Below are 27,561 nucleotides of genomic sequence, written 5' to 3'. Positions count from 1 at the left end.
CAACGTGAAAATCACTAACATTTAAAAAGAAATATTTATATTTGATACATAAGAAAATTTAAAGTGTCAAAAATATGCTTGAAAAAAAAAGGAGTGTATTTTGCATCACCACTTTTGAAAATCGGGTCACTTTTTTGCTACCTCTACGAAATAGGTAATCGTATCAGTTATTTAAAGTGTCAAAAATATGCTCTGAAAAAAATAAAAAAATAAATAAAATGTATTTTGCATCACCATTTTTCAAAACCGGGTCACTTTTTTGCTACCTCTATGAAACAGGTAATCGTATCAGCTCATGTTTCAAAGTTTACATTGTCTTTTGTACGTGTGAAAAATAATGGTAAATTCTTCCTCTTTTCCTCTTCACTTGAGTTGATTCTCTCTCCTAGAGAACTTGAAATGCAAAGTGTCCTTAATAATGCCCTAATTAGACTTTTGCAACTCGAATTTTTCTGTTGCAATAAGTGCCTTAGTCATTTCACATATATGGAGAGAAGTAGCCCAAAATCAATCCAAAGACCTTGTCCTTCTCTTCTTCCTTCGTCCTCCTTTTCCTCTACACCTTTCTTTCTCTTGTGATTGAACTTGTGTGAGTAGTGAGTGAATGTCCAAAGTGAGTTCGAAGTCTCTCTTATTTATAGGCTTTCTACTAGGTCGAATTGCACCCTTTAGGTTGACATATCTACTTGAGTAGGTCGACTTGATATTTGCAGCATGACAAGGTCTTAGAGGGTCTTTAGACTCAAATAATTTTTTCTTTACAATATGTAATATGCCCAAATGGGTCTTCCATTCATGACAATGACTCTCTCGACTTATAGACTCAATGAAAAGCCCAAGAAACTTTCAATGGGAGCTTGACCTAAAAATAATTTTCTCTCGGGCATGAAACACATGCCTCAAGAACAAAAATAATAAATTTATTTTTCTCTTTATATTAAATACATAAAATCATGATTACATATGTCATTATGAAGACCGAACCTAGTTACATATTTCAACAGGTGGAAGCCAGGAAGGGATAAGGAAACCATTGTCGTGGTCCTTAAGAATCTTGATAAGCTATCCGAGGACATGAACTCTAGGGATAGACTTTATATGAATAAGTTCACCACTCTTGAAAAGGCTCAAAAATCAAATTTCATTCCCATGAACAAGCCTTTACCTAAGAAAGCTAATGATAAAGATAAGAAGAGTCCACCCCAAGTTCCTAACACTTTATCCCCAACTAATATGGTGGAATAAGAATCATCTTCTGAGAATGAACAAAGTAATGATGAAGAAATTGAATATGAGGAGGGTGTTTAGCAAGAAAATATTGTTGAATCTCGTGCCTTCAACATTATGCTAGGTGGTGCATACAATCATCCTTTGATTAGTGAAGTAACCTTCAAGGAAGAAAAGGATGAGTTGATCATCAACGTTGATGATAGTGGGAGATTCAAAGGGGTCCAATATTAAAGAAAGAATGACAAAAACCCCTCCACTAGCTTCGAAGAATCTAGCAAAAGGGAATCTCCTCCTATGCAATCCCTTTTGAAACAACCTCATCATAAAGAACCCCCAAAGAAGGATCTTCCCAAGAAAGACAAGGACAAAACGAATTTTCCAAAGGAGGAACCTAGACACAAAGCTAAAGGTAAGGAGATTAAACTTGATATTAATGCAAGTGTTGCAATAGGAAAGATTACTATGCAAGTCCCTATAAAGGAGCTAGTAAAACTCCCTTACCAAGGATGGCAAGTGAAGAAGGCTTTGGGGTTTGAAGAAGAGGACAAACCAATCACTTTACAAAACATACACCTCTCTAATGCTAACCCTGTCCACAAACCATTATTGCTTACCTTAGACATTAATGACCTCCTCTTACACTATTGTATGTTGGATTTTGGGGCTTCTGCAAACATCATGTCATTAAAATTCATGAAATAACTCAATCTTAACATCACCCGCAGGTACAAGAACGTATGTGGTTTCATCTCTCAGCCTATTGAAGTAGAAGGCCTCATAAAAAATCTCAAGGTGTCATTAGCGATGAACCCATAGATATCATTTCTCATGGATGTTTTTGTCATAGATATATCTGAGGTATCGAGAATGTTATTGTGTAGGAAATGGGGTGCTACTATGGGTGGCCAACTTCAAATGGACTTATCTTATATCACCATTCCGCAGTCCGATGGTACCCCTTTCATTCTCTACAAGGAGCCTTTATACCCAACTCATGTGGTTAAACCAGGTCCTCCATATTACAAGGCCCCTGAGGCTGAGAAACCATCTGTTATCCTTCTCTCTCAAGATGTATGTATCCTTTAAAGGCCAAATAAAAAACAAAGCAAGAAATGGAGACCCAAAGGGAATTCAAAGTCGAGGACATTGTATTGGTTGAAAAAAATCCTATCCACGTCAAGATTCATGGTAAGTTCGGTGAGGAGTATTATTACATTGCTAGACTTGGTGATGAACTTCGACTGAAGCTGATCAAATTAAGTCATATCACCCCTTTCATTGATACTTGACATTGTATAACATGCATGTTAGAGTAGACTGCATTGCATGTTTATTTTCGCATTAGAACTAACATCATATTATGTTATCATGCTAGATTAGGTGCATTTAGAATTAGATTTTACTTTCTTGTTGACTTTTTATGGCCTAATGAAAGCATGGGTGATCATAAGACGCTACAAAAACATGATGCCCCATGTGTTTAGTATTTAATGTGCATGTAACAGGTTTATAGTCCCAAGAGATTGTTGGTGTTCTCATGACCTCCCCGTTCGAGTACGTTTGTGAAAAATACTAAGAGAACATATCCCAATTGGAGCCATATGTTACACACCACCAGTGGGTGACACCTATAGGAGAAATTTTTGCTCCTATAGTCTCATCAGGCGAAAACTAACAACCCCTTATAGCCACCAGATAGCTTGATGTGCCACCATCTCCACCACCTAAGCCAGTCATTATGTGCCCTATGCCATATGTTATGATCGTATGTTTGAAGGTGGGCCTTCCAACCCTGAAGGTATGGCTTTCATTATTTAATGGGTGTTTTTTCTTGCTTAACATGGACACATATGGACATGGATTAGTGGGGGGATTCAATGGAAAGAATTGGATTGGTCTATACTCTTGTCCCCTTGTCCAACTTGGTGGTTAGTCTTGTATCCTAGTCCTGTGGTATCTCCTTTATTGGCTACTAGCTTTGGGAGTGAAACTACATGGGAAACCCCAATTTTGGTTGCGTGGTCTCACTTCCTGACACCACATACATCACTCCCCTCCACTCATTATAACCCTTTTACACATATTTCCCATATGGGCCCACATTTTTCCATTGGGTCCACAAGGAGTTAGCCTCCCCTTCCCCTTGTTCACAGTTTGGGTCGGGCTTGGAATGATGCCTCGGAGGTTGATGCAGCGAAAAAGAAGTTTAAATCATAATTGGCCACTTACAATAGGAAATGTACCATAAAATGCAGAAGATGGTCAGGACATAAAATATTAGCACTTGGGCAAAAGCCAAACATGAGCTCTACCCTTCTCATTATGGTCATCACCCTAGTTCCTAGGGCCCCTTAAATGAGCCCTCTGAATCGTTAAGGAACCCATGATTATGCCAACCCCCGGTGGGTGATGAACTACCCTACCCTAAGGGGGTATTCACTATCATATCATTCACATCATGTTTTCATTCCCTGGAGCCCCAAGCAGCTAAAAGAAAGAAAAATCAATAAAAGGCAAAAGGCATATGAAGAAGGGTGGAAAAACAAAGGCCGTGGTAACTCGTGTACCATTATTACTCCCTCCTACATCGATACACCCAAGTGTGGGCCTCCCTCATTATAGTTACCCTTGTACCATGGCATGTGGCTTGGAGCCTCCCCTATTGCCCCACTTTGTTACATAATTATTTCATATGACACCTAACACTTGATGGATGTACCATGGACCTATCACCCCCTTAGAGGTTGAAACCACCTAATAGGGTCCTTGATTAACCTCCTTATTGAGCCTGGAGACACGTGTACCTTATAAATCCCATTATAGAATGGCATGCTACTATGAAGTGCCCACTTGGTTCCATGATTTGTAAGTTTAATTGCTCAATCGCACTAATGAATTATTGTACTGGAAGGTGAGGAGACACATTAGATCTTATACAAGAGTGTAAGTGGGTATTCATCTTGGGGTTGGGCCTCCCTATACGGGATCCAAGCCCTCTAGAGGGTCATGATAGCCCTTGTAGGGTGATTGTTGAGAGCCATGGGACTTCACCACAACAGAGAGGTGGTAGCCACACCATGGGATCCTCCAACACCACCTATTGCTCGCTTGTGTCCTATTTATTCGATGATGATGATGCACTTGAACCACATTGCCTAGTCGCCAACACGCTTCTACCACTCACTTGGTAGTTGATACAGGGCCTATATGGGGTTTTCTCTCAACTAAGGAGACATGGGAGTGATTATATCATCGTTCCAACTTTTAATGATGGAGCACAAGCTTGCTTGATTCAATTGGAGACCCATGAGGCAATTCTTTATGCCCCCACATCCACTTAGGAGCATGACAGATTATTTTCTTGGAGATTAAGCTTCCCCCCTTTATCATTGTTATTGGAGTTGTCCTATTCATTATTACAAATGAAGGAGCTAATTTAGCCTTCCAACGACCATATTAGCTATTTTTTTATTGTTTCAGCCCTCTTGAGAGGCTTATGATTCATTTTTGGAGCTATTTGGTGGGTTTGTCACCAAAGTAGTGTTATTTTGCACATTATTTTATTCTAGGGGCATTATTGGCTTATTTAGGCAATTTCAATACCCTAAAGGATCATATAAATAAATGAGATCGTCATTGTATCATTCATCCTCACTTGGATTGGACTTCTTCTCTTAAAAAGAATTCGGGCCTACAATTGATGGACGAATTGGAGTTTTCTTGATACATTTTGATGTTTGTGTTATTGTTATCTTATCTTGGAGCTTCAATTTTTCAAATTTGATGGATGGATATACTCTTCTTGTCATGCAAGTGCTCTTTTATGCGAAATTTTCTTATTGATATATGTCTAATGTATGGAATGTTATGTCATGGCTACTTGTGCCCTAAAAATTAATGTGAATTCATGAAACACTTGGAATCTTGATTCATTGCATATGTTATTCATTTTGACAAGAAGAGTGAATGTTCTTAGGGATTGGTATATGCACTTTTACCTTGAAACTCCATCAAAATTTGTAGAACAAAGTGTAAATTCCTTTCGTGACCTAACTAGTGCCTCTCTATGCTAGCGAATTTGCAGGAAGGACTCCTTGGTAGATAAAAAGTATCTAAATCAAATTCATCTTGACTCCATTCATCCCAATTGGCTAGGCACTGATCCTTTCCCTTGGTGATCACCTAAAACCTCATATTTTCACCTCCTTCCCAAAATTTATGTACTAAACCTGGACGATCTGGCTAGGGCATCAAGTGAATTGCAATAAAATCATTCTCTCGAAGTGCGAGTTGGTGAGGAATTTCACTGGGGTGTCCTATACTATCCCTCCAAATTTGAGAAAAACACCTAGCCCTAGCTCTGAAATTGGTTTGGTTTAGGCCTTATTTGGTTAGTGGCATTTTGAAGGCTTATCTACCCAAAAAATCAATGGAAGTTTATTGTTCTTGTGACCTTCCCTTATCCTAGTTTAACCTAGAAACTCTCTTAAATATCATTCAAACCCTAGGTCGAGCTTGGATCTTCCCAAGGCTCCTTTGTGGTCCCATTATATTCATTTTTCTTTATCTTACAAGACCTCTTGAGGAACCTTGTCTCCATTGAGAGTCTTATGTCTAGGATACCCTCATAAGAGAATATCCCTATTCCCTAGGCCTAGTTATCCCTTTAAGCCTTTCTTGAAGAGCCCTTATCTTTCTATTGAAGCAACCAGGCCTATTATCTAAGCCTCTCATTTGAATGGGCTTTGGAAATCACATTGTACATAGTTATTGACCTTCATCATTGTAGTGATTTCCTTCATACTAAGAATCCTCCCATCTGTGAAAGTCCGTAAAGATCAGGGGACATTGGTTGAGGTGAAAGTGGATCCTAGTCTTTTTGTTGCCATTTGTTATAGTATTTTTCCCTTGAAACCCTCCTAGGACCCTTTCTAGATTGTGTGGTAATAGGTTCAATTTGTGTAATTCATTATTTGAATCAATGGCATAATTTTCTGAAGAAATATTTCGTAAAATTTATAAATGGGATATTACACATGAGTAATTTAGTGATATGTTAAAGTTAGGATAATAAGTTAATTATGGTTGTTAGTTAGTTGGAAACTCTAACATATCACAGGTAGTTAAGCCACAACAATTGTGGTGGGCTGGTAGAGGTGTTGGAGCCAACATGAAAAGACACAAGGGTTAGTGCTAGTGGCAACAAGTTCTAGCAATCGAGCCGACAATAAGTTTGTCTGAAATAGTAAGGGATGTGAAAAGTGCAATGTCTCTCCACTATTACGCTTGATGTCCACATAATGCACACATTATAGTAGAAATTATCAGTGCTTGGTTTAAGTTATAAGAATTCAATTCGCATAGTTCAGTGTTCACATTTCATGCTCATGTAAAATTACAATGTGTAATATCCCAAAAATTAACAATTTTTACAAATCTGGCACACTTTAGTGTTAGAATTAAAAAAATGCTTGTAATAAAAAACACTGAACACAAGGGGATCTTAAAAATGCATCCTCTTATTTATATTAATAACTCAAAACAAAGATACATGCCCATACAAATAATATTGGATCCCTTGCAATGGCATGCATGACTACTCATTAAAAGACTAATCTAAGACATTGAAGCACTTTTGTGAATCCTAGTTGGATCCATCAAACAAATTCATCGTGGCGTTTTCGTCCCGGGATTAGAGTGCAACTGGCCATGCCAAGTTCTCAACAAACACAATAAGATAAAAAACTTTGGATGATCCAGATGCCTAGATGCTATCCCCTTTAATAGGCTTGATGGACTCTCTAGAAACCTTATTTTATTATTTTCCCTTGAAAAATGAAGGCAAATACCATGGGAAGATCCCATGGGTAAATTCCGTCTATTTTGACCATACCAAGAAAAGGGAATATTACAAATCCTCTTGTCCAAAGATTTATTTCCCTCAATAAATCCACCTCTATCCACAACAAAAGCATCTATATACTAATACCAAGATCTCATATGAACCAGTGTGTAATTCCATGCATCCATGCAAAATGATTCTGAATGGATCCTTCAATAACTAGATCCCAAACAATCCTTCGACCAATCCTACCCTCAATAGATTCACCTGGGTCCCAATGCGACCTAAGTTCTGGGACCTGTGGGTTATGAAACCATCTCAGCCCTCCATCATTGCCTCTACCTAAGGGCCAAAGCTACAATATGCCCTTGGCTAAGGGCATGCTCCTAGGAATCATCCCTTCAATAGAGTTCCAACTCATAATCTCTCGCCAATCCATCCCATGGGAAGGATCCAATGCATGAATTCCTACACATGGAATAATTATACTATGTTGATGTTGCCTCATGCTCAACTCATGTTGCTCCACTCGGTCACCCAACATGATCCATTTGGAGAACTCTGCCCTGCTTTCCTGTTGAGGCCTTGAAAATCGCTGTCACAACAAAGGGGAAACCACCCGGTCCGGACCTTAGTACAACTCCTTTTCCGTTTGGAATAGTGGCTCCGACTGGGGATAATGGGACCAGTTTCCCAATAATGGATAAAAGTGGGATGGACGAGTAACTTATGAGGTATGATAGTGATGAGTGAAGAACTAAAACTATCAGCGAAATATATATTAACTATAATCTAATCCCGGGACTTATCAATCTTTCAAAGCGTAGCGTTTGATAATCTGTGCTTTAAGGCAGGCATATAGATGACTCTAACACTAAAGCATAGACGTTTAAACCATTTAAGATTGCTCTGCATAATTAGTTATGCAGAGCGATAATAGCGAATTACTACACATTGTCATTCATATCATTGCTACATGCATGATTAAAAGAAAGGCATATCACAAAACACCCAATAGTGGTATGAAATGAAGATTTGTTGTTACAGCGCATACATGTATTCAACAATAGAAAAAATAATAACACAGCAATTCATATGAAAGGAAAGAGGACAGATGCAGATAAAAGTACCATGTAAGCTTCTCAACAATCCATTATATAAATCGCTATGTCGGAGTCCTTCCTTCAAACCAGAAAGCATTCCAAACAAGAGACAATAGTGCACAAATGCATAAAACAACCTTCTCGTCAAATTAAGGACTATCGGTCGAGTTTCACAAAAGAATATAGGCTGAAGCACAGTAGTGCAAACTTCAGCCTTTAAGTCTATTACAAAATTTTACGACCCTTTCCAAAACAATGAAAGGGTCTATAAATACTAATCTAATCTAAATATCTAAGAAAACCTGAACAACTATGAAATTGGCCTCAATAAATATTTCTCCATCTTTCTTGGCGATCTGGCAGTCGGTAGCTATGCTTCATTCGGTGGGCTGTTTGCCTTTAAACCTCAACTGACATATCGCCAACATTGGCTTTACTTCCGGTGGAGTGTTGAGACGCGACGTGAGCTGGGCATCATATGTGGCATCCTGAATGTCAGGGATTAGGCACTTGAGAGCATCTGTTAAACACTTAAGAGCGGACCTTTGAGTGTGCGGCTTGATTAGAAAGTGCCAATATGCGTCGGAGGTTAAAGTATTTACTCCAGCGATTAATTTTCTCTTTTCCTCAAGTCCATGATAACTTGTTTGTTTAATCATGTTCGTCGTGGTTATGCTTCCAGGTGTACACTGAGAGATCATGTTGGCCCAATAGAGTGTATTGTTGACCAAATCAATCATATTGTTGGCAATCATTTTACACCTTGAAGCTGCCCTTTCCGCTTTCATCATTTGAGTGTTCCATTCCGTGAAGAGTATGTCTTTGAATGGCTCATAGATCCTAGGCAATTTTGCTTCTTTCCCCACATCAGTATCTTGCCAATCAAGATATGAGGTTATGGTTTCTTCGGTCTGATCTAGCTCATTTCTGACTTTTTCAATTTGCTGACATACTGCTGTAGATACTTCACATAATGGCTCAGCCTCAGTTAGTTGTTGGCACAAGAGTCTAACCTGAGAGATTAATGCATTATTTATTTGAGCTGCCTCTGCTCTGAAATCTTCGACTTTCTTGGTGCCCTTGATATCTTCGAGCTGTGCTAATAGTTGAGCGATTTGCTCATCCTTCGACTTCGTCATTAGCTCGTTTGCTGCTCTCAATTGTGCCAATGCCTCTGTTAATTCTTTCTGCTTTTGGATTGCGTTCTGATCAATCCTCTGCTTTTCAGTTTGTAGTTGCTGGGTTAATACATTGTTTGCTTGCTCTTGTGCCAGCAACTGCTCTTCTACCTGTGTTGCTTTGTTTCGCGCCTCGGCTACTTCTGCTTGCAATGCACAAATTTCCTGGTCCTTAGTCTTTAACAAAAGACTTACCTCTGATGCTTTATCAATAGTCACTGCAGAATAAGCTCCCGCATACTGCGATAGCTTGGTTAGATCATCAGAGGGGTCCAATTCTTCCTTCCAGACTACATTCCCCGTGACTGTCTGCTCAGGAAAGATGGAAGGTTGATCAAGCCTTCATCTCTTCCTCGAGCGCTTAACAACTGCTTTGTGCCTAGGGCTGTAGAAAACGTCCAGAGGAGGAATATCTTCCACCTGGAGCACAATCTGATTGGAAGGGTCTTTGGTGATTACCTCGAGATCCTTTGAAGTGGGTGGGCCGCTGGTTCCGCTTAGAACCTGAGAAGAAGTGGTGTCTGGTGCGTCTTTGGAGCCTTCCTTTCCACTGATAATGGAATCAAGTTGATTCCATTGTTTCAGCAATTCAGGATCTATGGAGGTCTGGGATTTACTCTTCTTCTTTTCTTGTTCCAACCTCTTTTGCTCCTCCAACTCTTTCTGTTGCTGTTCTTCTAACTCCTTTCTTTGTTTCTCTTCTTGCTCTCTTCTTTGCTTATCCGCTAATTCCTTTTTCTGCCTATCTGCCAGTTCTTTCCTTTGTTTTTCTTCTTCTTCCTTCTTCCGTTGTTCCTCCATCTGCTTCTGCTTTCTCTGTTCTTGTTCCTTCTGCTCTTTCTGCTACTTATCCATTTGCTCCTTTCTCTGCTTCTCTGCCTGCTGCTTCTCTTGCCTTTCCTCCTGTTGTTTCTTTTGTTCTTTGTTTATAACAGGAGGTTGGCTTGTCTGTTTCTGACCGGGCTCGCTTGAGGAGGACGCTGAGGTTAATGACGATAAATCCAGAGGCAGAGTTTGCAACCTCTGCTCTCTAAGCTTATTGAACTCAGTTAAATTCTCATCATTGTATCTCATCTTGGCAAGCTTCTTGGTTTGGCTTATTGAATCGGCAGCTCTGAACAGGTCATCAAACTCATCCTCTTGATGGTCAATCTTTGTCAGTTTGGCCTGTTCTAGGGCATTGTAGGCAGTTTTATGTGGATCATAGAGTCTGGCTGGCATAGTGGGCAGGGATAAAGCTTGCATCTTTATAGCCTCCTTTTCTGCATGCTGAAGATTATGCAGAGTAAAAACACCCATCCTTAAGGGAAAAGGGGGCCAGCCCCTCTTTTTCTCTTTCTTGAGTGTTTGGGTTACACTCTCGGCCATAATTTGGTAGGATATTTCTCGGGCTAACAGTTTGTCTGGAACATATAGAGGGAGAACATGCGGTTTGGCTTGGCTTCCATAAACCCTAATATAGGTAAAGTGCTCTTCTCCAAACCATCCTGCAACAGCTGGTAAGTCGAAGGAAGCGAGATAGGAAATTTTGGGAATAGGCCGGTCAAAAATGGAATAATGAATGGGAACCATAAAACCATTGCAAATTTGATACAAATGGTCCTTGTAAGAGGACTTCCATAATTTTCGATGATACAAATGAATGGGCGAAGGGTCTTGGGTGGTCCATCTCCAACCGAGGATGGGAAACTCAGAGTTAAAACACAATGTGTCCATAATGTAGGCGCTATAATAAAATGGGGGGATTTTCCTTTCGGTGACTACAGATTTAGCTCTAAAATCCCGAACAGCTACAGTCAATTTATCAGAAAGAATGGTGGCCCAATCCATGATAAAACTATTAACAGCTGCTTCCATTAGGGGAACCATTTCTATATCTAAATTGGCAGAATCATGTAATCCCCATAGCCTACACATCATAATTCCCGCATAGCAATAGGGAGAAGCCAAGGAATCGACGGAGTACTTACCCGAGCTTTCGTGCTTGTGTTTGGCCGGGTTCTGCCTCCAATCCCGAATGGGCTCAGATGGCACTTCATTTTCAGCTGCAAACTTCTCCACGAAGTCTTTGTTGTAGATTTTCTCTGGCTCAGGCAAATGATACATTTCCCTCAGGTGCTCTGGCTTGAACAACCCAAAAATCCGTCCGTCTCTTGTGTGGAACGTTCTGTCAATGATTGGAATTTCCTCAATTGCCCATCGCACTACATCAGTGTAGGGAAGGACTTGCTCTCTGGCAGCTATACTGTGAATAAAGGAATCGGCCAACTCTTTGAGAGTTGCGTCGGACTTTTTGAGTGGGTCCGCAGTAGCTACTGTCACTGAAACTTTTGGTTGTTCGGCCTCTAATAGATTATATGTGCCCTGCCATGTAGTCTTGTTAAGACCAGTGCATGTAGTGTCTAAAACGAGGCCTTTCTTGCTATTTGCAGCAGCTTGACCTGCTATAGGTGTAACAGTAGAGCCCGTAGCCCTCTTGGATCTTTTCCCCATCATGGTTAAGCTTCTTTCGAAAGACAAATTCTACACAACTGCAAGAGAAATCGTAATAACACAATAACAATGATGCTTCACGGTGGGATAGATATATCATTTGAAGCGTGCCAAGATTAATTTTCAAAAGTGACTGCGGATCCAATCGCTAAGATGATATTGCAGATGCATTAATGGTGATTTGAGGCCTGCTACCTATTAAATGTGATGATTACACCATTATCCGGGTGAATGACTCACTTAAGCGTGCAACAGATATTCTGGCGATTAAACGCAGGTGTTCATTAATCGAAGGGGCAAAATCTTTTAAATACACACGCATTACCTTATCCCTTGCATTAACGGCATTTTGGGATTCGCGCTTTGTCAACCGGATATGAATATAAAATTAAAGCTTTTAAGTGATGGCTTTTAAGACTGCCGACCACCGATGAGCGATATCGCATCGCTTCGGGGAATAGGTGCTGCACAATTATTACCAAAAGATCGTGCCGATAGCCGATAAGCGATATCGCATTGGGCTAGCGCATGGAAATAGAAGTAGGTGCATATAAAATGGTTTGGGGTTACCGATTGCGATATCGCATCGCATCGGGGGTAGGAACTGGGTGCCTTACCGAAGTGCGTGGAATGTTGCCGACGGCCGATAGCGATATCGCATCGGGTCGGGATTTAAATCACAAAGCGGTTTCACATGAGGTATCGCCGATAGCTTATCGTCGATATAGCGTCGCGTCGGAGCATGAGTTATGTGCCGTTACTTGGTGTGTATGTAACATTGCCGATCGCCGATAGCGATATCGCATCGGCGGAAACCAAAATTCCATTTGAATGCATCTCTCATGTTGTTGTGATATGCGATCTTGCGATCGCTTTATCGCAATAATAAAAGATTGTTTATTATTTGAAACATTAATGTCCCAAAAAGGCTTAAATACATGAAAGCTCATTTGATTATGCGGCCTTTTTTGAACATGCAAGCATTGATGCCAAAATTTTAAAAGGGACCCATTCCATATGTTAATTTTTTGAAAAATAAGAATGATATGAAATGGGGGGTTGTTGTAGGGCACAACATTTCCCCATTGTATAAAGGCGGGTTGGTAGTGTTGCAAGACTTATCTATGTACTCATGTAGAGGGCTTCTCTGGATCTCTCAATTGTACTCCTCTTGCCACCTTGTGAGGGACTTGAGTCGTTCCTCAACACTAGACAACTTGGTTGTTTATTCGACACATACCCCTATGAGATCCTCAATTTTCCTATTCTCTTGTAAGACAATGTCTCAGATTTTCCAAACTTTCTTCTTCACATCATAATATTTGTCTTGAAATGCATGATCTTTTCCTGAAAGTCCTCTATTAGAAATTTTGGTGCCCTATTGAATGCTTTTGTATCTATATGCACCAGATGCTCAACTATCCTAGCTCTAGCTTGAGCCTGTAATGGCTCATCTTGCTTACTATGTTTTTCATGCTCCCCCTTATGTTCATGCTGACTATGTTGGTTTACCACTACTGGATCCTTACTCAAGTCTCCCTGTATGTCTTTCCCCTGGCCTTCTCCACCTATGGAGACAATTTGTTGCTTATCCTCTTTGGTTGTCAAACATGGATGCACTAGTGGACTGATATCTACCCTTTGCTGCTCATATTGTTCATCGACGTCCTCCTATAAATTTATGGACTTAGTTGTACAAGAGTCTGTTAACACCATTAGGAATATTTTCCTCCTGCCTTTCTCCATGCGCTTCTAAGATTATTATTGGCTTATCTTGTATGTCTATCTGAATGGCATCACAATGTGGCTTATCACCTATACTTGATTGCTCATATCCATTATGTGTGTTCTCCTGAATCAATGGACTCAGCTACAGTAGAGGGATCCTCATAGGAATGGTAGGAAAGAGTCTCCTCCTACTCTATTTCTATTAGGACACTTGAGCATGAGTGATTAAGTTCCCAAGTTCCCTTACATACAAAGCACATGCCTTTCCTCCTTAGTTCATTCTTATTGTCTCCACAAATGCTTGTTAGTTCCTCCTTGGTCAACTTCTTTCTAAGTAGTTTTATGTTTTGTTTGACCAACGCCTCAACTAGTTCATAGGCAACGGGTGATACAATTAGCTCCTTCCTCCAAATGGCCAACAATTTGGATCTCAATTGTTTGCAGATGGCCTTATCTTCTCCTAATATCAAGGACATGATCTTTTACATGTATGTTTTGACCAAGTTTGGATGAGATGATGTAATGTTGGTGCAAAAGTATTGGAGCATCTGAAGGATTAATTCATCACACTCTACATCCAACATAAGTGTACCAAATCTGGATTTCGCCATGTGTTCTAAAATTCTGCACCTTTGAAAAAAAGTAAGAAGGGTGATGTTGTCCAACCCTTGGAGTGATTCTACCATTACCCGAAAAATCCTCCTCATGATGTTAGCATTGTAGGGTGGTAGCGGCGTTGTTAAGGTTAATATTTTACTAAGACAAGAGGCAATTATGACTCTAACCTTTTCACAAGAATGCTCTAAGAACTTGGGTTGTATCAAAGCAAGCATAGATGGCTTCAAGTCCCAACTTGACCCTTTCCAATCTGATTGATTTATCAGGCATGAACCATATCTAATGTGTCCAACCATAGGAGTACATCTTTTGACTTTGTACCCTACAATTTGGATCCAGTTCAAAGAGACAGTTGCTTTTTACATCTTCCTTACGAATATCCTTTGATTGTTGAAGGATAACATGGACCTTCTAAGAGGAAGGCTTGTTTTTCCGCTCTTACTTCTGATCTGTAAGTTGTTTCCATTTTTTATCCACAAAAGTATTGTAGCCCAGAGAATCCACTGATGCATTGCTATGTTGATTCCTAAGGCATTTCCAAAAGTAAAATGATGACATTATGGCTTGTCATCAATGGATCTCAATACTTAGCCTTCATGACAATCAAACCTTGATTGTAGGACAATTAGCTATGATAATACTCTAGAAGTCATTGTGACCTCAAAGATATACTATAGTGCATTAACTCAACTATACCCTCTAGACATTTGACTTGAATAAACTAGCCCTTACAAATTACATTCAACATTTAGATGGAGGTTTAAACACCTCATATAGACTTACTGCCATAATAAAATATCACAAGTTTATAAGGCTACAACATATAAGTACTGAGATTAATTTTTACACATTTTAATTCATTAACAACATGCACATGTTATCAGTGCTACGTATTTCTCTTTACAACTTTGATGACAGTTAAGGACAAGAAAAATGTAAAATACCAATGAGAAACCTGGGAATTTTTAGTTGACCCCTTCAACCTGTAGATGTAGTAGTCTTTCTTGGTTGTAGATTCAGTTATGAACTTTTCCCCTTGAATGAAAAAAACTCAAATTGTTGTATATGACAAGCTCTCAACTCTCTAACATGCTCTTGGTGATTCAATGACTAATAATGTTCACTAATAATCCTCATCTCCTTTGATTGTTGGACACCTTTAGGAAACACAGATCTGATCTATCAATATGGATAGAATACGACCTCCAATAGAAGAATAATTTTGATCTCCATGGTACCTCATTCTTTAAAAATCTTGGTTCCTCTTTGAAATGTGAATACAACCTTAGGAATGGTTAGCCTAGCAGAGAGAAATGAATCTCTAGATAGAGTCTTAAATCATGAATTCTATCCTCTTATTACATGTTAATGGTATAATCTCCAAATTGTTATCACTTAGGGAAAACCCTAACTGCAGAGAAAAACCATAAGGTAACCTTAGAACCTCTTTTAGGTTGAAATATGGCCCTTTAACCTGGAGAGGGATCTCTCTGTAAAACTCAACTGTAGTAGAAGGTTTTCTGCAATTGAGTTCATATGGTCAGATTTAGATCTAGGGATGAAATTGGTTGGTTGGTTTCAAAACATACCATTGGGCATGGAGTCCAGTTCTTAAACAAATGAAATTACAGATCCAATGAGCAAGTTGTACAAAGCATGAAAGCAACAAGTCCTTTGATTATTCGAGAAATTGGAAGAAAGAGGAACAGGAAAGAAACAAAGTTTATAAATGACTGGAAGAACAAATACTAATGGTTGATAATACAAGAGAGGAGCATAAATGAAATCCAATATTAGAAACTAACATTCTCAGACATGAAAGAGGGTTTTCATAACAAAGAAATACTATCAGGGAGATGCAACACATGAGTTTCCTACAAACCGCTCATTAAAAACTGCAAATACATTCAAGATTGCTCAAATATATCAGACTACAAATATGTTTTTCAATTAATTTCCAACCCTTCTTCATTCTTGATAAACTGTTATATAAGACTTACATAATTGTTTGCACAATAGTAGTCACCATAATAATTACAATAATCTGAGATATCTGAAATATCTTTCAAGTTCATGCATGTAAAATATAAAACTTAAAAATATTATGTTTTTCCTAAAATAACTACAGGAAAATATGTTGATGTTTAGGTAAGGTAAAATATCTTGTTGAACTGCCTCCCTTGGAAATAGAATAGGTCCCTAAATGGTAGCTCAACATCCTAGCTAGAAAAACAAACCCCTCTGCAAATCAAGTCCAAATCTCCTCCAAAACCGCTTTCCTATTCATCCTACTTTTCTTCGATTTTGCTGGAAAAAAACGTTGATACTGTAGATGTCAACTTTACTGTTTTTTCTGTTTGCAACTTTCGCTGACAGACTAACTGTCAGCATTTTCATTTTCGCCTATTTTCAAAATCGCTAACAACCAGGAGGTCAACATTTCCGCCTGTTTGAATATTGCTGACAACGGAGATGTCAGCACTCCTTGTTCACTCCAAAATTGCTGACAAGCAGACAGTCTATCTTTTCCCTATATCATTTTTCCATCAACTAGAACATGTAGTTTTCACCCCAAAATAGTTGGTAGTGGCTCTGTCAATCTTATCAATAATTATAATAATGGGAACATCAGCTCTCCTGACTATTATACTACATGCAAAATCTATAAGGCTGACTATCAGCGATAAAGTGAAAACCTTATTTCATAAGATAGGTAGGCAAAAAATCTAACTTTACTACCCAAGCATCCTAGCTGAGGGTACTAGCAGCCTTGATAAATACATCTACCTTCTCCAATATCATGCTTTTTACTCTACCTTATCTCCATGGTTCCATTTTTCACATTTTCTCTGCTTTTCTCTTCCTAGAACTTGTAGCCTCATTCTTCCTGTTAATAATAAGGTCCTTCAGTGGCATGTTGTCCATGTCAATCACCTCCTTAGCCAACTCTGGGTTATTTTTGAGTTTGATCTTGTATCTTAACTAGTTAGTTGGCCTGGTATGTCTATTTCCATGCTTGGATACCTTAGGCAGTGGCTCCTCCTCTTTATCTTCCACCTCTGGTTCTTTGCCCTTAGGGTCCTCTGTTTTGATTGTGTCTACAGGGGAAGTTTTGGAGGGTGGAGTTGCAGCATGGGAAGAGTCAACATCAACTAGTGGGTTCACAAGGGGTACAAGTTTTGGTTTATGAAGTCAGGCACTTTTCCTTTGGTAAACCTTAGGGATCTTCGAACCAGATGAGGTAGATGGAACTCCTAGGTTTTCTTGGCTGGGAGGGGGTTCAATAGGAGCTTGAATTTTTTCTTTCTTCCCCTTTTTGGCAGTCTGTGGTCTACCTCTTCTTCTCTTAATGGGTTGAGGTTGAAAACCTCCCCAGAAAATGAAATGACTCCAAGTCCTTCCTATCTTGGCCAGTTGGTTCTCTATTATCAATTTTATCAGGGCTTTGTGGTATATAAAATGAGAGGAAGGATTAGTACGGGCCCTGAACCTAGCTGCCATATGTTTAAGGCTCTCTAACAAATAAAAACATGGATTGATACTAATATGACCAACAAGATGAGCAAGAAAGTAAAATGGTAAAGGTTCACTCAATTATATTGACCTTCACATGAAAAATATTGTTGACATAAGCATAGGGGGACGTGTCATTGGTCCTGCAGCCACTCCTTTCGAACTCCAGCCCTCCAATTTTTCCCTCTGAATTCTTCTTTGAAGAAGAAGGGGACATTAATCCCTGCCAAAATGTGATTGTGAAATATTTTCTCACCATCCACTGGTAAGGTCGTGGCCTCAGCAATGGTTTTCTCTGTAACTGCAAAGGACAAACCTCCCACCTCCACATGGTTCCCATCGAACCCCTACGCAAAAGACTGAGCCACAAGGTCGTGGTAGTTAGAACAATGGTGGAAGAATTTGCTCCATCCTGCCTGCTGAAACAACTGGAGAATCTCAAGGTAAATATCCAACAAATCTAGCGCCTTGGGCTCGGACCGCTTCATTTTACCTCCTCTCCCAATTTTGTTCTGTGGTATTCCCAGGATTCAATCCTAAAACTCTGTAAACAAAATAGGCCCCAATGCCAATTGTAACGAGTCCCGAACTAACATCAACCAACTGCTTACAGGACAAGCCAAGGTAACTTATCATACGGTCGAGGTAAAACATGTGGCAAGTGAATAATCATGTCATTCCAAGTTATGATTATGAATAAAATTTGTATCATATGATAAGATTGTGTTAAATGACCTTTCACTGATTACAACGGATGAAAAATGATTAACCTGGTACTTTACCCTTCGAAAAAGGATGGATAAACATTTAATCGAAAACGTTGATGCTGACGTGGTTAGCACAATCATCATTTTTTAAATTTGAAAACTGGTTTTGGCGTTGATAATTGGCCTGTCAGCCAAAAAGAAAAATGTTGCTACCCTATTTATTACAATTTAAATGTTGGCACTGCAACTGTGAACATTTTCTTAAAAAAATAAAAAATAAATAAATAAATAAAATTGAAATTTATTAGGATAACACATATGATGAAAACGATGCCAGAAATATATTCCAAGTGTTGGCCACCAAATGTATAATTCAGTCTTCAATCAATGAGTTCATCCACCTGAAAACAATAATGAGTTTCGATCCTTCAAAAGATGATGGACCAGATCTGATAAAAGAGAAACTCAACTTGCTAAGCCAAATGAAATTTTGCCTTCAAACACAAAAGGAAATTTGGCCTCCAGACACAAGAAATTCAGCAACTCGATCTATCTTATGTGGTTATCCTTTTATCCAAGTAGACCAAATTTAGAAATCTCAAGGAAAAATATATAAATCAACCAAAAGATTCCCCAAACTAAGCCTGAATTTATTTGATTACATTGTCCTTCATATCCATCAGCGTTATTTGTTCACTAGTTGTCTACAATCGCTGTCACTTTGTGTGCATCCAGTGATTGACAAAATACACAAGCTACTGCTCAACGTTAAGTATGTGATGGATCTGTAATGCGTCGCTCCACCTCTCCCGAACCTTGGCACTGATAGCTTCTTGTCCCTTGAAACTCCCGTGCACTAGATGTATGGCCTCTCGACCTTGTTTCCCTATGTGACAATTGCCGACGTGGTTGTATATGGCTTCCACTGAACTAGAATATGGCATGTCGTCCATGCAAGTCGGCCTAAGAAATGTGCACAATAGTATGGCCTCTTGGCCCAGCGTGGGGCTGGATGTGGCTTCCACGCCCAACGTTCTTGGTTAGCACACCACTAGACATTGTTGCTATTCAACGCACGCCTGAAGAGGCTGCCTGAATTACACGAGGATCACCGTTGGCACGATTTGTTTGTCGTCCTTTCCATAATGAGCCTTTATCTAAGGCCAGTGATTTTACGAACCCCATGATTAGCACACGTCCTTGGTGACAAAATATGGCCTGAAGACTAGCATATGATTGGCTTCGACCTCGTGGTCCATGTGCAACGCTGCGGCTACCTATCTCGTACCTTTACAGTGGGGGAATTTTATGGCCCTCATTATAGCTTCTGCATGAAGGAGGATCCACAAATCAACTTGTTCTAGCAGGAAACCAATTCTTTCAAACCCTAAAGAAATTTGATGTGAATTTCCCTCTAATTCCATAGAAGTTGATCGGTGTTCCCTTGATGGTATCTGCCCTTAAACGCTCAGCGACACATTCTTGGGGATGATGTCGAATTTGGCCTTGGTTACACTGTAATTTAGCCACACTATCAACAATCACAACCCCAAGTCGCCTTTAATGTTCACGACAACCAAGGCTTTTAACCCTTGGCCCACTAACAAAATAATAATGGATTGACTTTGCAAATCTGATGGGGAGGCTTGATCTCTGCTGAAGATTTAGGTCTTGGCCTCCTGAACTTGAATGCGAATGGGTAGATCTGCGGATCTAGTATAACAGACCCGGATCCAATTTAATAAGCCCTGCAAGTATAATAATCTCTTGAACTGGTTATAGGAACATCTCCAAAATAATTAACTGAAAATTAATAGACGAATCTAGGTTGATATCGAGTACCACCGAAGATGGGAAGGGAAATGTCACCTAAGGTGAAATGAAATCTCACCGAAGTTACAACAATAATTTTTTTGTGAATAAAAATATGTAGTAAACACTCATGCTGACAAGAAAACCAACTCTGATACCATTGTAAGATCCCAAACATTAACAATTCTAAGAGATCTAGCACACTTTAGTGTTCGAAATAAAAAATTCTTGCAACTAAAAACAATGAACACAAAGGGATCTGAAAAATGCAGCCTCTTATTGTAGTTTTGAGAGGTTAATTTAAACAAGAAAGAAATGAAAGCGAATACAATCACACAAGTAAAAACACAAGTTTTTACGTGGTAAAACCTTGACAGGGTGTCAAGAAAACATCCACGGGGCAAGGGATTGGATTCTTTATTTAATCAACAATGATTCTCCATGATATAATAGTTCAGGCATTCATCAGTTTATAAGAGCCTCCTTCGTTACATAACTGTTGTTTCAGGTATAAAACTAACTGAATAGTAACTAATAAAGTTTTACACATTTTTATGAAATTCGTTGTCAAATTTCAACAAGCTCCACCTTGACAACAATTTTCCTAATCCCTTTCCCATGCCCATTCATCATCTCTTCTACAAGCCAAGAGAAGCTAAACACCATCGCATCTTCTCTACTGTAACTGGCTTTGCGAATATGTCTGCACAATTCTCCCGTGTATGGACCTTCTTGAGAGCTATTTTTCCGCCATAGATCACATGTTCTGAAAATGATACCTTACATCAATGTGCTTGGTCTTGTTGTGATAATTTGGATTTGTAGCCAAGTGAATAGCATTCTGACTGTCACAGAGTACATTCACTTTCTCCTGCATCCTTCCAATCTCATCAAGTAGACCCTTTAACCAGATTGCTTCTTCACTGGCATCTGAAGCAGCTATATATTCTGCTTCGGTAGTGGACAACGCAACTGTTTCTTGAAGATTTGACATCCAACTAATTTCTCTATTAGGGCCCTATACTACTAGTGTAACCCCTTATTGTTATTAGTACAACCCCCTTATTGTATTGTTGTACCCATGTAATCCCCACATTGTTACTATTGTGCCCCATAGAAGCCCACTATTGTTATTATTGTGCCCTTAAATTATTATTGTTATGTCAGCTCTGATTATATTATGACCCCTTGGACTCCTATATATAGAAAGGAGGTCTTGTCATTTGTATCATCCAAGAATTGTTTATTTGTGTAATGAAAAGGAGGTTTCCCCCTCGAAGAGGCTAAATTCTAAGGCGTTTATGTATCTTTTCTATCTATTTGTGAGGTGGTTTCTTAACATTTGGTATCAGAGCTTTGGATTTTAGGGTTTCGCTACTCCAAACAAGTCATCATGGCATTTTTGCTATAAATTTTTTCTGCGACGTTTCAAATGCTAAAAAAAAAACCCATTTGGGTTGAAATTGTGCTGAACCTCGAGACCAAATTTCAGAGCTTTTCATGCTACATTTGCGGAGATATGATTTGAGGAAGTTGGCCTTTTTGCAGACTTCCGAATTTCATTCCAAAGAGGTGACCTGGGGAAAATTGTCATAACTTTTTTTTGGAGAAACAGATTGAAATTTAGTAAGAATTTACAGAAAGAGGACAGACTATAGTTTCTTGTGTATATTTTTTAGATCTGAAGGTCAAAACAGTGAGACGTGGCACTTCATACAAGTTCACTCTTCTAAAAAGGTCTAGAATCAGGTCATCTTGGAAGATTGTGCATAACGCTTTCTTGGAGAATCTAACTTCGATTAGACTGGTGGCATTGGAAAGAGAACACAGAGGACTACTGCAGGTCACAATTTAAAAACTTAAAGATTCGAAAGTACAGATTTACAGTTGTTTCAAGATCGAGCTCCTAAAATCAAGAAAAAGCGAGATGAGGAAGTTTGATGACAAGGATCCAGTAAATTGGATACTACAGATGGAGAAATATTTCAATCTACATGGTGTACCACTATTACAAAAGGTATGTATTGCATCTTCATATTTAGAACAAGATCAATTTTTATGGTATAAAGGGCTTTGTTCTCGTAAACAACTTGTTACATGGTCAATTTTCATGGAGGAAATTATAGCACATTATGAGAATACAAAGAGTAACACCTTCTTTAGAGCAACACCACAACAATTGGAAGAAAAAAGAGAAAAATGGCTTTTTATAAAGTGGAAAGAAAAATTATGGAAACAAGGAATTCTACCCCTCACAACTATAAAGATGGAAGTGTTGTTTCTCCTAGCCTTCCACAACCTACAAAGGTTACACCACAACAATTGGAAGAAAAAAGAGAAAAAGGGCTTTGTTACAATTGTGATAACAAATGCAGTAAAGGTCATAAGTGTGTTGAGAAGAAATTATTTTACATAGTGTATGAAGAGGAGGAAGAAAAGGATCAAGAAACATCAAAAGAAGAGGATATACACCAGGACCCAACCCCAGAGAAAGAAGAAATGAATTTGACCATATCTTGTAAAGCATTGGAAAGAATTACCACTCCTCAAACTCTCAAGATAGAAGGACATATCAAGAAGAAAAAGGTTCAAGAAGTGAAAGATCACATCAAGAAAGAAGAAATGAATCCAACCACATTTTGTAATGCATTGGCCGGAATTACCACTCCTCAAACTCTCAAGATAGGAGGACATATCAAGAATAAAAATGTTCAAACAGTGAAAGATCACATCGAACATCAACAACAAGTTCTCCAACTTTTAAAGGATAACGCCACTTTGGTGCAAAATCGAATGAAACAACAGGTAGATCAACATCGTAGTGAAAAATGTTTTGATGTAGGTGATTGGGTATTTTTACTGCTAAATCTCAAGCAAACTATTTATGAGAAGGATACTACATGCACTTGAAATGGCGACCTTACCGAATGGGAAGACACTTCAAGGTAAAAATAGATCATGATAGTCTTAAATACTTTTTAGAACAAATATTGTCTTTAGAAGAACAGAACAAATGGGTCACAAATATGTTGGGTTATGAGTTTGACATCATCTATAGAAAAGGGAAGCAAAATTTTGTTGCAGATGCACTCTCAAGAAAGGATGAGGATGTAGAAGCATTGTTTTGTGCTATATCTATTATCCAACCAAATTGGATAAACGAAGCAAGGGATGAATGGAAGAAGGATGAAGAAGTATGGCCACTCATTCAAAAGTTGCAAAAGATCCCAATTCAAACAATATTGCTAGAACTTGAAGAGGAAGGAAAAATCATATTGGAACCTAGAGTAGTCACAGAAACAAGAACCCAACAACGACAAAATCGATCAATTTCAAAGTATCTTATCAAGTGGAAGAAATTACCCTCTGAAGATTCCACATGAGAGGACAACAATTTTATACATAAGCATCAAGAACTACTCAAGCGTTGAGGACAACACTTTTTGAAGGAGAGGGGCATGTTAGGCCCCTATACTACTAGTGTAACCCCTTATTGTTATTAGTACAACCCCCTTATTATATTGTTGTACCCATGTATTCCCCATATTTTTACTATTGTACCCCATAGAAGCCCACTATTGTTATTATTGTGCCCTTACATTATTATTGTTATGTCGGCTCTGATTATATTATGACTCCTTGGGCTCCTATATATAGAAAGGAGGTCTTGTCATTTGTATCATCAAAGAATTGTTCATTTATGTAATGTAAAGGAGGTTCCTCCTCAAAGAGGCTGAATTCTAAGGCGTTCATCTATCTTTTCTATCATTTTGTGAGCTGGTTTCATAACATGCTCCACCTGCAAGAGTAAAGACATAACTTGTAGTAGATCTCCTTTTATTCAAATCGCCTGCATAATCAGATCCACATATCCACAAATTGTTCCTTTACTGCCATTAAAGATGATGCAATGATCACTTGTGCCTCTTAAATACTGAATCACCCATTTCACTGCTCGCCAATGTTCTTCACCTGGATTTGCCATGAACCTGTTGACAACTCCAACTACATGTGAAATGTCAAGTCTTGTAGATACCATCGCATACATTAAGTTGCCTGCAGCATTTACATATGGTACAAGAGACATATACTACTTTTCTTCATTAGTTCTAGGACTCAAAACCAAAGAAATCTTAAAATGGGAAGCTAATGGAACATTAAAAGGTTTCACATTGTTCATACCGAACTTTTCAAGTACTCTTTCCACATACTTTTTATGTGATAACCAAAAGCTTACCATTTTCCCTGTCTCTGTGTATATCCATGCCCAAGATATGTTTTACTGCTCCAAGATCCTTCATATCAAACATCCTAGAGAGTTGAGCCTTTAATCTGTTCATCCCATCCATGCTTTTGCTTGCAATAAGCATATCATCAACATACAAAACTAAGATAATAAATATGCCACTGAAACTCTTGAAGTATACACAATGATCATACTCACTTCTAATAAAGTTATGGCTCACCATGAAGGAGCCAAACTTCTTGTACCATTGCCTAGGAGACTGCCTCAAGCCATACAATGATTTCATGAGCTTGCAAACTAATCTTTTGTTGTGACCTTGTACAAAACCTTCTGGTTGTTCTATATATATCTCTTCATCCAAATCGCCATGTAGAAAATTTGTTTTAACATCTAATTGTTCTAACTCAAGGTTAAGTAATGCAGTTAGTGCCAACATAATACGAATAGAAACAAGTTTTACAACTAGTGAAAAAATCTCATGAAAGTCAATACCTTCAACCTGAGAATACCCTTTTGCTCCCAATCTCGCCTTATACCTTTCGATACTTCCATCAGCTTTCCGTTTCAATTTGAAGACCCATTTGCATCCAATAACACTTCTCCCTTCAGGGAGTTCTACAAGATACCAGGTATTGTTTTTGGCTAAGGAATCCATTTCTTCTTCCATAGTCATTTTCCATTTTTTGTTATCTGTATCATCTAGTACTTCCTGATAACAAGAAGGTTCCCCCATCTTCAGTAATCAAAGAAAAAGATGAAGTAGAATCTTCATACCTTTTGGGAGTTTTTCTTTCCCTTGTAGACCTTATTAGAGTGACTGGTTGCTGAGCTGGTTCAGAAACTTCAACAGCTTCCTTTGTATCTTCATCACCTTTTCCTCCAGAAGTCTCTCCTTCTTTTCGACTTTCAAAAAAAGTTCTAGCCTCTAACTGAATTTTTTGATTTTGTGATACCTGTTCCTATTCAATTATTTCAAAATTTGATTTAAAAAAAAAGATTCATCAAATGTTACATCTCTACTAATGACTATCTTCAGCGACATAGGATCCCACAACCTGTATCCTTTCACCGCATAGTCATACCCAACAAAGGCATAACATTTCGATTTTGGATCTAATTTTAAACGCTGATTTGTAGGAATAAGAGCATATGCATCACAACCAAATATCCTTAAATGTGAATAATCACAAGACGGGTCTGACCAAACTTCTTCAGGAATTTTACAATTAATTGCTACTGAAGGTGATCTGTTAGCTAAATAACAAGCAGTGGATATTGCTTCTACCCACAACTCCTTTTGGAGGTTAGCATTGCTGATCATGCTTCTGGCTCTTTCGAAAAGGATTCATATGTTTAGCAACACCATTTTGCTGAGGAGTATAAACCACAGTTTTGTGTCTAACAATTCCTTCATCCTTACAGTATTGTTCAAATTCTAGAGAAGTAAATTCACCACCATTTTCAGTTCTTAAACATTTAATTGATTTGCATGTTCTTTTTTCTACCATTTCTTTAAATTGTTTAAAGACATTGAATACATCAACTTTCTTTTTCAGCATAAAGACCCAAACTTTACGGGAGAAATCATCAATAAATGTTAAAAAATATAAAGCACCTCCATATGATACAACAGGAGATGGTCCCCACAAATCAGAATGAATATAGTCCAAAATTTCTTTACTATTATGACTTCCAGTTTTAAACCTCTGTTTACATTGTTTTCCATACACACAATGTTTATAGAAATCCAACTTCAAGGATTTCAAATTACGAAGTAATTTACGGTTCATGAGTACTTGAATACATTTCTCGCTCATGTGTCCCAATCATTGATGCTTGTTAGTTTATGGTAGGTTCTATGCTTATAACAGTTTACTTATTTTTCTTATTATATTCCACGGATTAGCAATCACATGTACATTAAACGATCATCAGAAAACAAGCCAAGACAAGAGACACAAGATGTGGCGGCTACCCAGGGACAAATCCCACAATGTGTGGGGAAACCCTTTGATAAAATCTTCTTTTATCTTCAATGATTCAACAAAGAGAAATAGTACAATAAATCTGATTTATATTAGCAGTAGCAAACCCTAGATCAATAGCATCAACATTAGCGACTTTATCATCAAAACTAGGGCAGTCGATATCTCACAAATCGACCATTGGATTGGCTTGATTCCACCACCAAAATTTGCAGCCTTCAGAGGAGGTTTAGAAGAACCTACAACGTAGTTCAGAAGAGAAGGTTTGATGGTCCACGTTGGTCAAACTTTGGATTTGCAGTTGCAGCTTCAATTTCAGTAGTTTCCTTCAAACTAGGGCAGTCGATATCTCGCAAATCGTCCGTCGGATCGACTTGATTCCACCAGCAAAAGTTGCAGCCTTTAAAGGAGGTTCAAATGAACCTACGGCGCAGATTAGAAGAGTAGGTTTGATGTTCCACATTGGTCAAACTTTGGATCTGCAGTTGTAGCTTCAGTTTCAGCATCTTCCGGCTTCACATGTGTGAGAGAGAGACCCTTTTCTGCGTAGTAGAGAAGAGACTCTTTTCTGCGTAGTAGAGAGAGAGATGTGATGAAATGAGTGAGCGAAAATGAGGAAAATTCCTCTTATATTTATATACAACTGATGATGTTTGAATAGATGTGACTGTTGGGCTTCTGAGCCTACATGAGTTGTAGGTCGGCTTGATAATAATTCCATAATCAAAATAAATTCGTATCTCCATAAATACTTATCAGGATCGGATGATCTTTAGATCAATCCTACACCTCTCGATGAGAGTAATCTAATAAAAATATTATTAGCCATGAATAAGATGACCCACATGAAGTTTGGCCCTAGTTTCCAATTTAACACTCCCTCTCAACTAGGGAGAACTTCATCTGCAATCTGTCTGTCGGTCGCTACTATTCATCCATCAAATGCACTGCCCTATACAGCCTGACCCTTGCCCTGCTCTGCTCTATTCTTCCTATTCTACTTTGTCTTGTTTTTCCTTGTACTGATCTATACTGCTCTACTTTGTTTTGCTCTGCTCTGCTTTGTTTTGTTCTGCTCTACTTTTGTCTAAATTATGAAGAAGAAG

The sequence above is a fragment of the Pinus tabuliformis genome, chromosome 8 (genome assembly GCF_031772625.1).
Source record: "Pinus tabuliformis cultivar Carrire ecotype Pingquan chromosome 8, CPIR1, whole genome shotgun sequence".
Classification (NCBI taxonomy): Eukaryota; Viridiplantae; Streptophyta; class Pinopsida; order Pinales; family Pinaceae; genus Pinus; species Pinus tabuliformis.
This window is presented reverse-complemented; position numbering follows the sequence as displayed.